The sequence below is a fragment of the Falco peregrinus genome, chromosome 3, assembly GCF_023634155.1.
Source record: "Falco peregrinus isolate bFalPer1 chromosome 3, bFalPer1.pri, whole genome shotgun sequence".
NCBI lineage: Eukaryota > Metazoa > Chordata > Aves > Falconiformes > Falconidae > Falco > Falco peregrinus.
The window spans coordinates 86,481,687-86,496,003 of record NC_073723.1 but is presented as its reverse complement, the minus strand read 5'-3'; the positions used below and the strand labels follow the sequence as shown (position 1 = coordinate 86,496,003).

The 14,317-nt window shown below is 46.6% G+C and overlaps 1 protein-coding gene across 6 annotated transcripts in view; it reads left to right on the top strand.

The window, feature by feature from the left end:
- Nucleotides 1-14,317, top strand: part of ADGRB1 (adhesion G protein-coupled receptor B1) — a 295,063-nt gene that overhangs the window by 88,791 nt on the left and 191,955 nt on the right. The window lies entirely within an intron of this gene.

Below are 14,317 nucleotides of genomic sequence, written 5' to 3'. Positions count from 1 at the left end.
CAGAAGAGAATTGTGTGTGTGTGTGTGTGTCTAAAAGTGAACCCTTTATTTCAGCACCTGTGTCAGATCTGCTCTATGCGTTTATTCTCAGCTCCCATCCCACCTGCCAGCAAGCAGGTTATGTAAAGCAGAGGTGTGATGCTAAATAGGAATCTGGGCAGCTGGGAGGGCAGCCTCCAATTTGGCGAGGTTCAGACCCATGCCTGACCCCCACCCCAGGGTCTCATCTTCTTCAGGTGCTGGACTGAAATGTCCTCTGCCACCAGGAGAAAGCTGTCATCTGTCTGGGTCTGGACTTTGGCTTTTGCAGCCACCCCCAGTCAGGGGGGACTTTCTCAGGGTCGGGGGAAGGAGGCTAAATTTGCTTGCAGTAGGAAGGAGGTTACCAGGCACAGGTTCAAGCTGTGCAGCGTGATTTTCTTGCAGACCGCAGTCTGGCGTTAGCTGAGAGATTAGTATATGATCAGGTACTAGTGCTTTCGTCGGTGTATTTTAGGGGAGATTTTGTTTCTCACTGATCTGTGAATCAATACGTGGAGGCACGCAGCACAGCCATAAATCCTGCAAATTAGTTCTTCAGCCGTGCCTCCCTCCCTGGCTATGAGCACACAGTAATATTCGCTTTCCAGATTTCGGATTTCTTTGCAATGCCCTTTTCTCCTGTGCAAACAGCTTGTGAGGAGTACCGTGTTGGCTGCCTCCTTGGAGTGATGTGAGCTTCGTTAAATCATGTGTCATGCCTTGAATTTGCTGATTGGATGATTTATGCATTCAACCCAAGCAGCGTGACCTTTTTCATTGGAACCAAAGGTGAAATTTGAAATGAGATTTTCAACAAATCCTGAAGCATTCAAGCTTAATATTGGCTTTTGTAAAGACCTCTCCTAGTCCAGCTTGAGTGCTTGAATGTTCCCAGAAAATAAATACGAAAGAGGCTCAAAGGTGGCTGAATCAAAATCCTTTTTGGGTGTCAAATATTTGTGAAGAGTGTAGATAATTTTTTGCTGGCTGCTCACAACTGCTTTGTATTGAAAATACAGATTTATCATCTGCACTGGTGGGATGCCATCTACATGGAAACGATGCTTGCAGGGTGCCCGGCCTCCCCATGTGCTGCTCTGTCTGTCACTGTGTCTGTTTTGATTTTTGCAAAGGCTTGATCAGGAAGATGGAGGCGAGATCCAGTTTGGGCAGAGAGCCAGCAATCCCTTAACAGCATTTTGTGGGTGGAATATTTTGATAGGGTTCCTGATTTCCAAGTGCTGATGCTGGTTATTTGGTTATTGCTGTCGTTGTTGTCCTGATTGTATTTGTAGCATTTTTTTTTTGCTTACAAGCCTTTTTTTCCTTTTCTCGCCCCCCACCTCCCACCAGCCCCTTGCTGCTTCCTGAGTCATTTGTTGTTTCTGGACCTGTCTTGACACTTCTGCCTTTGAACAAGGGTACATTTATGTGTTGTACTAATCTAGTTTGATGATTTTCAAGGCACACAAGGAATTGTCAGATCCCAAAATGTGGAGCCTGACTTCCCCTGATGTGCCTTTTCTATACCTTGGATTTTTCCAAAGGAAATGGACGGGTGCAGATCTACAGAGGCTACAATGAGATGCTGTCTCGGAAGCAGCTGTGCTTTGGCTCACAGTCTGTGGGTGAGATCCCTTTGAAAAAGTTCACTCCCTGTCCCTGGGCACTGGTATGCTGAAAGACAAGAGCACACCTACTTGGCTGTGTGCTAGATTAGGTGGTGTCTGAAGACACTCAAGAGCAGGCTGAGAATAGATCTGTTAGGCTGAACATTGGCTTTGGTGGCCAAAGAGCAGAGCTGGGAGTTGAACTTCTGCTACTGACCCTGACCACAGATCTCCTGGCCACAACTGAGAAGTGTGCACACTGACCCTGTTGCTCCAGGGCTACTGGGTCACTCAAGGAACCAAACTGACAGCCTGATTTCACTCAAGGGCAATGAGTTTACACTTGGTTCAGGTACATAGGGATGTTTCTGGTCATTTATGAGGGACTTCACAAACTAATTCTGCCAAAATGACCCTGCCTTGTCTGCAGCATCTGCTTTTCAATGTCTGGAGGTAGGAAAGACCACTCCAAATTTGTTTCCCAAGTTTAGTGAGACACCCTCTTTGCACTTGCTGTCCCACACAGACATTGCAAAGGTTACAGCAGGCGGTGGTGGGAAGAATCTGTCAGGGTATAGAGACTGCAGGAGATATTTCGGTGTCTTGCTGCACATGGAACTTTTCCTTGTTATCAGCAAGACAAGCTTGGAAATGTATTGGCGGCAGCAGCTCCCCCCTCACATTTCCCATCCCTGCTGCAGCTATGTTCAGCTGCTACTCCTGGAAGGCTTGAACAGGGGATTTTTGCTAGGACAAGACAATTCAACAGGGGAACTATTTTTGGCCAGCATCAGGTCTCCCTTGGCTGATGCGGACAACATGGGAAAAATGTGGCAGCTGGTTCTAGGTCCTGACGTTTAGAGGCTAACACTCTTTCAAGAATGCAAGTTGGCATTCCTGCAGTAGGGTCCCACACCAGTTTTGGGTAGGACACCAGGGAGCTGAAGATGGGAAAGCTTCCTGAAACGCTGGGCATTGGGACTTCATGGTCTGAAACCCTAGTGACCTTCCCAAACATGAGCTGGCTTCACTGTAACCAGAGCTAGAGCTTTAAAAGGGACACGGATGTGACACTGTAATGAGAGAAGGTTAAATGTCTGCTTAAGTGCTGTGCTGAGTTAGGCACTTAATGAATGTCTAATTAGTCTTGTCTCCACATAATCTGTTCCTGGAAGGCCTGTTGCAATGCTGTCACATCTTGATAGCCCAAAGAGATAACCAGAATGCTCTGGTCCTTTTGCTCCACATATCCCTATCTTGGAGGGGTCCAAGATGCTGACTGCAAAACAGGGTTAAATGTGTGTCCCTGAAATATATTATTTGCTCTTTGGTAAAGTAAATGGCTCCAGGGCTGGAGGGTTTTTTATGATGAACGAGTCTGATTGATTTCATGTCTTGACCAGAGAATTTCACTAATGCATTCCAACTAAAAATCTTGAAACTGAGATTTAAATGGACTTTCTTAATTTTCAGAAAATGGAATCAAAATATTGCTAGTCTGAAATACTGGGGATTTTCCTGCCTTTTCTGTTAATCTTTTCCATTCATTTGTTGTCCCTTTTGCTCTGAACAAATGCAGACCCTCCCTCCTCACACATGCTCATCACTTAAATTCTTTTTGTTAGTGGTGTTTCACCTTCCAGCCTGTAGATGTTTTTCTACCTCTGTCTGCTAGATCAAGAAGTCTCTACGTTCTCTATTGTTTGGAGATGCATTTATAGGCACATGAACAAGTTGCTTCTTAACCTCTGTTGCATTAAGCAAGCTGAACTCCATAAATCTCTCAGTGCTGGACACATCCTCCAAACCTCAGTTGCTGTTGGGAAGCTTTGCTTCATGCTTCTCCAGTTCTGCTGGCCAAAACATGATGTCTCCTCAGCAGGGATGAGCTTCTGCCTGGACTTAGGGCTGAGTGACTGCTGAAGGGGGTCTGTGGTGTAGAAGAGGAGCCAGAGGCATCTCTATGCAAATGAATCAACTGCCATCCTCCTGCTGCAGGAATCTTGTTGTATGGCAGAGCTCTCCTCCCTTTGAATCTCCCCCAGGGCAGAAATAACTTTATAAGTAATTTCTTGTGTTTGTGGTGAGCTTTGGTGACCATGAAGGCTCAGAGATTGCTCAAGAGCTGTGAGGAATTTTGCCCAGGGGCAGGCTCTCAAACCTATCCTTGCCTTCAGCTCCTTCTTAGGACACAGGCTCTACTCCTCCAGCAAGAGTCCCCCAGGCACAAACAGCAGCTGAGCTTGCAGAGAAACGTGTTTAGCTTTGGATTTGCCTTGGTTTGGTTTTGCATTTGCCAACCAAATGGCAAAGGGAGTTTGGATGGGTACATTTTCATTGCCTCTCCTTCCTTCTGGCACGGATTTATTGAGTGTGCTTGGGGAAGGTGTGCTGCTTTCCAGCTCCTCACTTCTCCATCTGTGTTTGCCCCTGCTGTCTAGTCTGTACATCCTTGAGAGCAGAGTGTGGATACAGTGAGAGATCACCAGCAAAACACGGGGCAAGGAAAGGCTGGTTTCAGCTCATGTGTAAAATTTTCCTGTATTACCCTGCTGAAATCACAGGGGGTTGTGTGTGACTTCTCCCCAGGTTAAGTCCAAACCTCAGCAGCTGTGAACAAGGGCTGACACTACTTCACAGCTCCTGGAGAAGGAGGTTGAACAGACCCTGGCACCTGGCAAACAGGACACCTTGTCTCCTGCAGTGAGTCCCTGCTGGACCCAATGTCTCTTGCATGCAGTCTGTAGGGTGTTTTATGGATGATACAAGTGTGGGTAACTCCATCATGGGTGCTGAAAAGGGGGTTTCTAACTCAGTTTAAACACTCAGATCTCTATGACCTGCACAAGTCCTGCCTGGCCCACTGCTTTACTGTGGGGTCATTAAAGACTTTAAAATTAGAATAGAATAGAATAGAATAGAATAGAATAGAATAGAATAGAATAGAATAGAATAGAATAGAATAGAATAGAATAGAATAGAATAGAATAGAATAGAATAGAATAGAATAGAATAGAATAGAATAGAATAGAATATTTTCAGCTGGAAGGGACCTGAAACAATCATCTAGTCCAACTGTCTGACCAGTTCAGGGCTGACCAAAAGCTAAAACATGTTATTAAGGGCTTTGTTAACCAAATGCCTCCTAAACACTGACAGGCTTGGGGCTTTAAACCACCTCTCTAGGAAGCCTGTTCCAGTGTGTGACAATCCTCTTGGTAAGTAAATGCTTCCTAATGTCCAGTCTAAACCTCCCTGGTGCAGCTTTGAACCGTTCCCATGCATCCTATCACTGGATCCTAGGGAGTATTAGGCATGAGCGTAAGAGTACTGGGGTCCTCTCAGTGGCAGAGCAGAGATTTCCCGTGTCCGCATCACCGTTACAGCACTAAATTCACTCGTGCATGCATCTGCATGGAGATGCATTTAGGAGATGCGGGAGGGACTAAAATGAGAAAAATAAAGTGATTGTGAACCCAACAGCTTGTGGACATGATCACAATGCAGAAACATCAGCAATTATGGTCTGAATGAGCTATTGTTGTAGCAGGGAGACCAAAGGTGGAATTTACATCCAGTTGCTGAGGGAGTTTCACAGGCAACTACTCCCATTATTGCTATGAGGGGACCTTTATGGGTAATTTAATGAGTGGCAGCCTGGTGAAAGGCTCAGATTTTCAGTTTTGCTTTTTTTTTTTTTTTTTTTTTTTTTAATTTGCCATTGTTTAACATCCTCTCATATTCAGGACCCATAGCAGCAACCCCAAAATGTTTTCTGTGGGAATACAGGGTGAAATTTAGATTCAGGGAAACAGACACCAGATTCAAAATCATCACATCTGCAGTGTAGTTTTACAACTGTAACTGCTGAATATGAGAATGAGGATGCTAATGTCTCAGAAGGGAGGGTACACAAAAATAGTCCTGACCCTTTTTACCACCCACCCTGAATATCTGGTGTATTTAGGTGATGGGAGCAGGCTGAAAAATGGAAAACATTGTCTTTCCAAGGGGAACTGGATCCGCAGAGTTTTTCAGGTGCCTGATTCTCCTTTGCAGTGCCTGACCTCCATGGGTTTCCCTGTCAGTGAGCTCTCTGACCTGACAGATCCTGTCTTTCATGATGGATACAGCTCTGGGGTTTCTCTCAGGTTTCCTTGAAAGGGAGCTTTCTCTTTTTCAGTGCTGGTTTCCTCTATCCAGATGCAGTTCCCAAAAACTTTGGGTGAAGCCAGGACTTAGCAGAGATGACACTTGGTCCTTCTGCCTCAGAAATCTAGCAGGCAACAGATCCTGGATGGGAGAAGGGCTCTGATCTTTGCCTAACATGCAGGGAATAGGGGCTTAGCAGGGTTGACAGCTTATCCATGAGAACTCTGAGAGTGGACGTGGGTGCTCTAAGCCACAGCAATGTCTTCCCATGTTGGGCAGAGCAGTAGATTTCATGCCTCTTCCAGAGCATCCCTATCACCTCTGTAACTCATTTCCCAGATTTTCCTTTACCCTTCCTGATAATCAGCAAAATTTTGTAACATCTATGGGTGCTGATTCTGTCTCCTGTGAGCCCATCATCTCTCAAGACAGCACTGAAGCAAGCCTGGCTAAATAGGCTGGAAAAATTGTTTTGGGTTCTCAGCAGGTAGCATTTAGAGTGGCTCTGTGACACTTTAACCTGGGAATGATTCAGAAACTCTGTGTCTCTGGGGTGGCTCTGCCAATGTCACCTCTAGTCATTGAATGTCAGAGTAGTACACGCTTTTGTTGGTCTCACTGCAGACAGCAATCTGATACTGATATCCTACATTTCAGCCTTCCAGCAGGATGAGACAAACAGCCTAGGAAAGGACGTCCTTTAGCACATCATCAGAATTGCAGATCCGTTTAGTTTTGATATATTTCTTTTTGTTCCCTGGCTGTAGTTTTGATAAAGCAATAATTGCCACACACCTCATTAAGCTCAGTGCTCTCAATAGGACTTGAGTGGTCCATGCCATCAAACAACCAGTTACTGACTTGGGATATTCCCAGTGTTTGCAAGCAATAAGAAAGGGAAGGGACCTGCAGGGGTGAAAGTTGCAACTCCAGCCTCCTGAAGAAACTGGGCTGCCCTGGCAGGCTGCTTTATCCCATTTCTGGGACAGTTTGAGCTGTGTTCTCCTTGCAATAAATGGGCTTTGGTCTGCTCAAACACCAGCAAGCAATGGGGAACAGGCACAGAGAAAAGAATCCTAAAGCACAGGGGTGAAATCACCATCAAATAGAAGGGACTCTGATCCCTCCCTGTGTCCTACAGCAGAAACAATATTACTGGTGTAGGTCCTTAGCTTTGTCACCTTGCCTGGATGAAGATGGGGATGCCTTGGTCTCTACCACTCTGGATGTTTGTTGATTTTATTTTTTTTTTTTTTTTTTCTGGATGGAAGTTGACACTTTCCTGCTTGTTAGTTTTGCGGGAAGGGGTTTGGGTATATTTGTGTTGAAGGAAGGCAGTGAAATTTGATGTATGGTACTGAAAGCAGGAGAAACAGCTAAGAGCATGAATGCTTTCTCTACTTGATTTCACGGGTCCTGCTCCTGACTCTGAAGACCAAATGACCAAAATGGCCCCTTGGCTCTTGTGGAGACCCTGGAACTGATGCAGAAGAGGACCTACACAGATTTTCTGCTTCAGGATCTACTGGAGGCGGGGATAGGACCTGGGGTACGGTAACTTCATCATGTATCCCTGTGCCTCCTGCTCCCCCACGTTAAACCTAGCCACACAAAAAGCTTTATTCAATGATCTGTGTGCATTTCATATGCAGACCTATATGATGTCCCATGTGCCTGCTGGATGAAATCAAGGTCTAGTTTTGATGTCCCCTTCCCATAACTTGACTCTGTTAGCTGATTTCAACTAAACTTGCTGGTGTGACCAAGACCATAAACCAAATGCCATTTCTACTAATTCTGTGGTTGGAAGTAGAAGTGTGGAAGAAATGCATTGCAGGGCAAGTGCCATGGGGAAGACCACAGTGCAGGTTCAGGTTGGTCATCAGAGACCTCCTTAAAGGCCCAGCCTATAGCCCAGAAGGGGAAGGAAGCAGCTTGGTTGTACACAGGACTTCTTGGCTTTGAAGTCAGTGCCCTATGGGGAAACCAAGTTAAAAGATAGGGACGCTGTGCATGTGCATCTTCTCACCAGCAAAACAGTCCTAGTGTAGGGAGCTGCCAGGGGAGAGGCAGTCCAGTCCCCATGAACAATTCCAGTCCATGAGGATGGTACCAGTTGTGCTCTAGGTGCCTAATTAGCCTGGGATTGGGCCTAAGCTCCTGTCTGGGTTTCAGATAGCATAGATTTGATTTTCTTGTTAGTAGCTGGTGCAGTACTGCATTTTGGATTTGGTGTGAGAATAATGCTGATAAAAGATGTTTTTAGTTTTGCTAGGTAATGTTTATACTAAGTCAAAGACCTTTTGGTTTCTCTGGCCTTGCCAGCAAGCAGGCTGGAAGGGCACAAGAAATTGGGAGGGGACACAGCCAGGACAGTTGATTTGAACTGGACAAAGGGATATTCCGTACCACAGAACATCATGCTTGCTATATAAACTGGGGGCAGTTGGCTGGAGCTTGCCCATAGCTGCTCGGAGACTGGCTGGGTATCAGTCTGAAGGTGGTGAGCAATTGTACTGTGTATCACTTGGGTTTTATCCCCCTTCCCCTTGGATTTTATTCCTCTCTCCTTCTCCTTCCTTTTCATTATAATTTTTATTGCTGTTATTAGTATTATTGTTTTGATTTTATTTTATTTCAGTTATTAGATTGCTCTTATCTCAACTCCCGCATTTTATGTTCCTTCCCAATTCGCCTCCACACCCCTTGATGGGGAGTGAGGGGCTGCCCAGTGCTTAGGTACTGGCTGGGGTTAGACCATGACAGCTCTCTAAAGTCAGTGGGCTAGTAATCTCTGCAGAGCTGGACTAAGGAGACATTTGCACCAGAATTCCAGTTGTGGACATGTGCTTGAAAAGATGTCACTGTCATACCTAGCAGTAAAGCACCCAGGCAGAAGAACCAGGACTGCTATTTACAGCTGGACTTGTTCAGTATTTCTTCTGTCCTGTTTACATGGGTCAGTTAAAGGAACAGCAATAAAACTGACTGATGACAATTAATTTCTGCCCACAAAACCTCTCCTCCTCATACCCCTTCCTCCTCCTTTGTTTGGTTTGCTGGCTTTATGTTTTTTTGTGGGCTGTTTTGGTTTTGTGGTGGGCTTTTTTTTTTGTTTTTCTTTTTGGGTTGTTTTTTGTTTGTTTGTTTTTTTTATATATATAATTTTTTTAATTACAAAGCTTCCTGCTGTTCTGTGTACTTTTTGCTAAGCATTGGACAGCACATGTTTCAGGGAGATCTGCTGGGTTTGGAGTGACTAACTTGGGAGCAGCCCCGTGAAGTTGTGTTTGATGGGTAGCCACGTACTCAATCTGTGGATGCTGCAACCAAATTGTGAAGAGTCGGCACCAGCCCCAGCATTGGCCTGCCAGGGTGATTAAGCCTAGAGGTGTTTCTGATGTTTTCATCACGACCCAGCATTGCAGCATCTAAACCTGTCTGACCATCTTCCTCACAGAATGAGATTCTCAGCCTTGTTAGCCTCCCCAAACCCTCCTCTCCCATGTCTAGATTTTAAATCCTGGGAGTACCTTCTTTAATTGGATTGAAATTAAGCTAGCTATGGTGCATTAGGGTCAGCCAGGATCAACGGGTGGTGCTGTGACTTGAGATCGGTAACATCATAACAGGAAGGCAGACCGCGAGGAGCAGCAGAGCTGCTAAAAAAAATGACTGGGTTGCCGGGAGGGGAGGCGGGGGGGATTGGTACTTGCTGAAGAAGAAAAGATGCCAGGACCAGGACAGTCCCCAGGTAACTATAGAGAGGTATTTAAAGAGATTGCTTTTCATGCTTCTGTGCTTTTGGGCCATGGAGGAGCTCAGGAGACCCCTTCAGGGAGCTCAGCCACCTGCCCCCGCAGACAAACCACAGCTGAGGAGCCATCAAGGAGAACAACAGACCTCAGGGGAGAGCCACGATGGAGCCCACCAGCTGTCAGGGCAGGGATGGCTTTTCTCGCTCAGCAGCTCTTGCATGCACAATGCCACTCTGTGCAGTCCCTTCCCTCCTACCAGCCCTCGTGTCCCTGCCCCATGGGCAGTTCAGCAGTGCCGCGTTTTGAGCCTATTGTCATCAGAGCCAGTGACAAGTTTGGTGGGAGTTTTACCTTGGCATAGTTTGGTGCCTTTCACTTGCTGCAGGGCAGAGGAAGACAGTAGTTAAAAACTTTTACAAGCCCTTAAACGCAATGTCCCACTTTCCTGAGCCTGACGTATTGGCCCCAAACTTGCCAGTAGGGAGAGCAAGGTGGCATGCTGTCCCTTTTGCTCTTAAAAATAGGGCTTTGTGAACAGTCAAAAGGATGAAGCCTGATCTCCTACCATGTGAAGTCCTGTATTGCTCTTTTGTGACAAGGCCAGCTCCTCTTGTTGCTGCTCATATACCAATACTTCATGACCCTCATCTTCCACCAGTGCCTTCCTCTGGGGTTGTCCCACCACCAAGACCTTTCTGGGTTATTTAGTCATTTTCTGGACAGGAGTTAACACATCTGGACCATTTCTCATCTGGATGGTGTGCCAAATAAACCAGATAACTGCTGTACTGCTATTTTTTTGGTGAGTGGGATCACTTAGGATGACTCATGCTCATCAGATATCTTCATGGATGGAGCATCTTTGGGGTGAGACTGGCCTCAAACATCAGAAGCTGAAGGAATATAAATCAGGCGGTGATCACCTTTCTTTGGGGAGCTGCCTGGGAAGGAAACCTGGGCTGGTGTTTCAGTGGGTGCCCTGGGACCTCTCCCGCATGGTCCCACTACAGCCATTGGGTTAGCCTGGCTTTGGGGTTGCTTTCCTCCCTGGGGTTAAAGATGTTTCTGCACTGGGTGGTGAAGGCAAAGGGACACATGGAAAGTGAGCACTATCCCAAGAACAGAGCAAGGGGAGAGACACCAAGTTTGCAATATGTGTTGGGTAACAAAGACAATGTTGATCCATGGGGCTTCAGTCCCTCCAGAGAACAGCAGTGGGTTCTTGGAGACACACGTCACTGCCCCAATGTACTTTTTAGGAGAGGAAGTAGCCACTAACTCTGCATGTTGCAGACATGGGTGAATATGTGAAACATCTAATTAATTCTGCCCCTAGAAATCACTCCTTTACCTGCTCCAATGTGATTTAATTCATGTTTCATTTAGGTTTTACTTCCAGCTGAACATACTGCAGGTCTAAAGTGGGACAGGTAGAAAAAGGCAACAGCCTCTTGTCTGGGCTCATCAACTGCTTTTCTGCCTGAGGCAGGGGCCTCCTGAAGTGGTGTGATGGGCACTTGATGATGTGTGCTTGCTGGAGGGAAGCATCTGTCGGAGTGGAAGCCCTTTGAGTACAAGCCCACCATACACTAGCCTTTCCCACAACCTCGGGGCAGCTCTGCAGCATCCCCCTTGGTATGCAATGCCAGAAGCAGCTGGTGTGTAGGTCACAGCCCTGGGGAAACATCTGGGTCACACAGCAGGAGTGGGTCTTACCCTCTAGAGCAGGGCCGGGTAGGTAGGGGTGGGCAGGAGGCCTTGGGAGAAATGCCATACATAACACTGGAGGCTTCAAAGGTTTGTAGAGGGGTATTTATTTTGCACCTTTTGTCTCTCATTCAGAAGTGAGCTCCCCTCAGTGAGCAATGGCTGCAGAAGGGCAGGCACAGAAGTCAAAAAAGCACTTCTTAATACTTCAGCAGGAGAAGGAAAGAAGTTAAAAGGTGATAAGGAAGAGCCAGGAGCAGCAGTTATAAAATGTGAATGGTGTAGCTGGGTTTTCCTGGCTTAACTGAGAGCTTGCATCAACAGGGGATGAGGAGGGAGCAGAGGAGGCAGCAGTCAGCAAGCCTCTATCCCTCTGCAAGGGTGCAGCCATGAGCCTGCAGCACAGCCAGACCTGACAATCTGTCCATGCTTCACCTGGCTGTGTCCCACTGACCTGGTGTGAGAGGTGCAGCCACACTCTTTGGCACCAGAAATGCAAAATCTCCCCCACCTCCTGCTCTACTCTATCCCTCAGCAAGCTGAAACACACATGTCTGTCCATGCACAGGCAGGTCCTGTCCAGAGATGTTTGGACAGACAGACAGTGGCACCAGCACGCCTCTCCATCCATGCATGTCTGCAGTCAGATGCACATATCCACAGGCTTGATTTGGTGCATGGATGCACTCACAAAGAGATCTATATACAAGCACAGGCTCATGAGCGAGTATAGATGGATGCCCAAGTGTGAATGTACATGGACATATGCCTGCACACAACGGCATAACACCACACAGAGCTGGTAGATTTACAAATGGGCAGGAATGTACCTGCATGTACATGCAAACCTGACAAGCAGATGTACGTGCTCTGCAGTGGATACACACTCATGTAAATGAGTCTGCAAATGTGTGCACATGTACAGCTACCTCACACCCCCATCTCCGCACACCCCCACAGCCATGAGAGTGCCAGTATACACCGATGAACATACCCCGGAGCTGAGACCCCCATGGGGAGCCCCATACCCAGACCCACAGAGAGACACGGGGGGTGCTGCTTCCCACTCAAGAGAGGCCGTGTGTACATGGAGACCTGCAGTGTGTAAACTCGCTGCAGGAACAAGAGGCTGACTCATGCTTCATCCTTTCCTTGTTTCTTCAAAAATGCACCATGAGGCCGATCTGGAAAGTCAGTGCCTCATGGTGCATTTCGGAAGAAGCTGGTTTTGTTTATACTTGTGGGATCCTTCCTGTGGAAAGCACAACTGCTGCTAATCCCCCAGGAGCCAAAGCAACCTGATGGATTTCCTAGAGTAGCTTGATAATTTGGTGGGAAAGAACCTGTATGGCTTGACATTCAGAAAGGAGAAAGCAAGGACTTGCTTTGAGATCACAGTCATCCAAAGCTGTCCCCAAGCCCATTGTTGGTGGGACATGCTTCCCTCCACCTGCCCTCCCACCGCAAATCAGTACAATGCATGCTGCAGTCTTCTGCTCTGTGAAGGGCTTCTGATCTGCTTAAAGTCCACCATGTACTTGAGCAGTGGGTCAAACCAGGGCAATCCTAGGGACCACCAGCTCTTCCTTAAAGCTTTTTCTCTACTGCTCAATGTGTGGCTTATCAACGTAAGAGCTTGTAGCACCTATCCCTGCAGCACATACACTTACGGGGGGCATTTTACTGGAGGGTTGTGGTTTTGGAGACTGTTGGCTGCTCCTCAACATCTCCACTACTGCCTTCCAGACATCCCAGCTCAGATGTGGGTACCGACGCACGAGCCCCATGCAGCACATGCAGACTCGGTCACGTGTCTCCAGCTGTGCTGGTTTGTGTGTGCAGACCTGTACCTCTGACACACATATGCCCCATTGCACTGTCCGTCTTTCCACCTTGGGTGCTGTTTCTCACTGCACTAAGACCCTTTGATGTGAATTTGAGGAGCAAAGACACTTTTAGGCAGGTGTTGGGATGCTGAGCTCCATCTCACTGCCTGATCCTTTTGTGGTGTCAGAGCAGCCTCAGTCCAGCTGTAACTGTGGCTGTTCTGCTTTTGCAGGACTGTTGCAGTGAGGAAGTCCTCACTTCAAAAGGGAACACTGACAAAAGTGACAGCTTTGCCTGCCTCACATTTTAATTAAAACCACCTATTTGCTTTTGCCACTGCTCCTTCCCTCTTCACCCTTCTCCACCCTGACCCTCTTGCTGCAAATGAACATATGATATCAGCTGGGGAAAATACATTCAGTCAGCAATTAAATAATTGAATGTTCCTCTGGCAAAATGAGCTATCTCCTGACTTCCTTGTGTTTTACCACTTTTCCCTCCCTTCTTTCCCCCTCTTCTTTCTTCTTCCCTCTAGTGAGATAAGGATGCCATTCTTGAAAGCCATTTTAAATATTCATGTTTTAATTAATGGACTTTATTGCATGAACTCTATGTAAGATAATAAAAAGACTGCCTGAGGCACAACACATTTTTTTGTTTGTTCTTGGAAGGGGACTAAGAAGTGAAAAGCCTAATATGTTTCTTCAACAAACATTTGAAAGATACACAGAAATGACAGACATGGGTCATTTAGCCAGTGGGCCTTCCATAACCCACGTGCTCCTGAGTATCGCTTTGCAATGTGTCTCCATAAATGTGGAGCATGATGTAAATCCATGGAGCTCTTGCAGGAGACTGGTTCCTCCAGATGAGCACCAGGCTCTGCAGTGGGCAGAGGAGGGCAGGGGTTTGCATCCAGGGGATGCGTGTGTGGAGATGGAAGCTGCAGTGATAAGGACATGTCAGGGCTGTGAGTGCTCGGGGCTGCATGCAATCTTCTGCTGAACCTGGAAACCGAATGCATTGTTTTTACTTTGGGTGATGTTTTTTAACAAAATAAAATAGAGGGAAGGTTTGGATCAGTCCCTTTCCCCAACATTTTTGGGTTGAAAAACCCAAATATTGACTGTATATTTCTGCAATGGATTTTGCTTTTGTTGAAGACAAACAAGTTGATAGAATGCATGAATTTGTGAAACATCTGGTATTGCCAGTTATGTATTTTTGCCAGAAAAAGAAGAA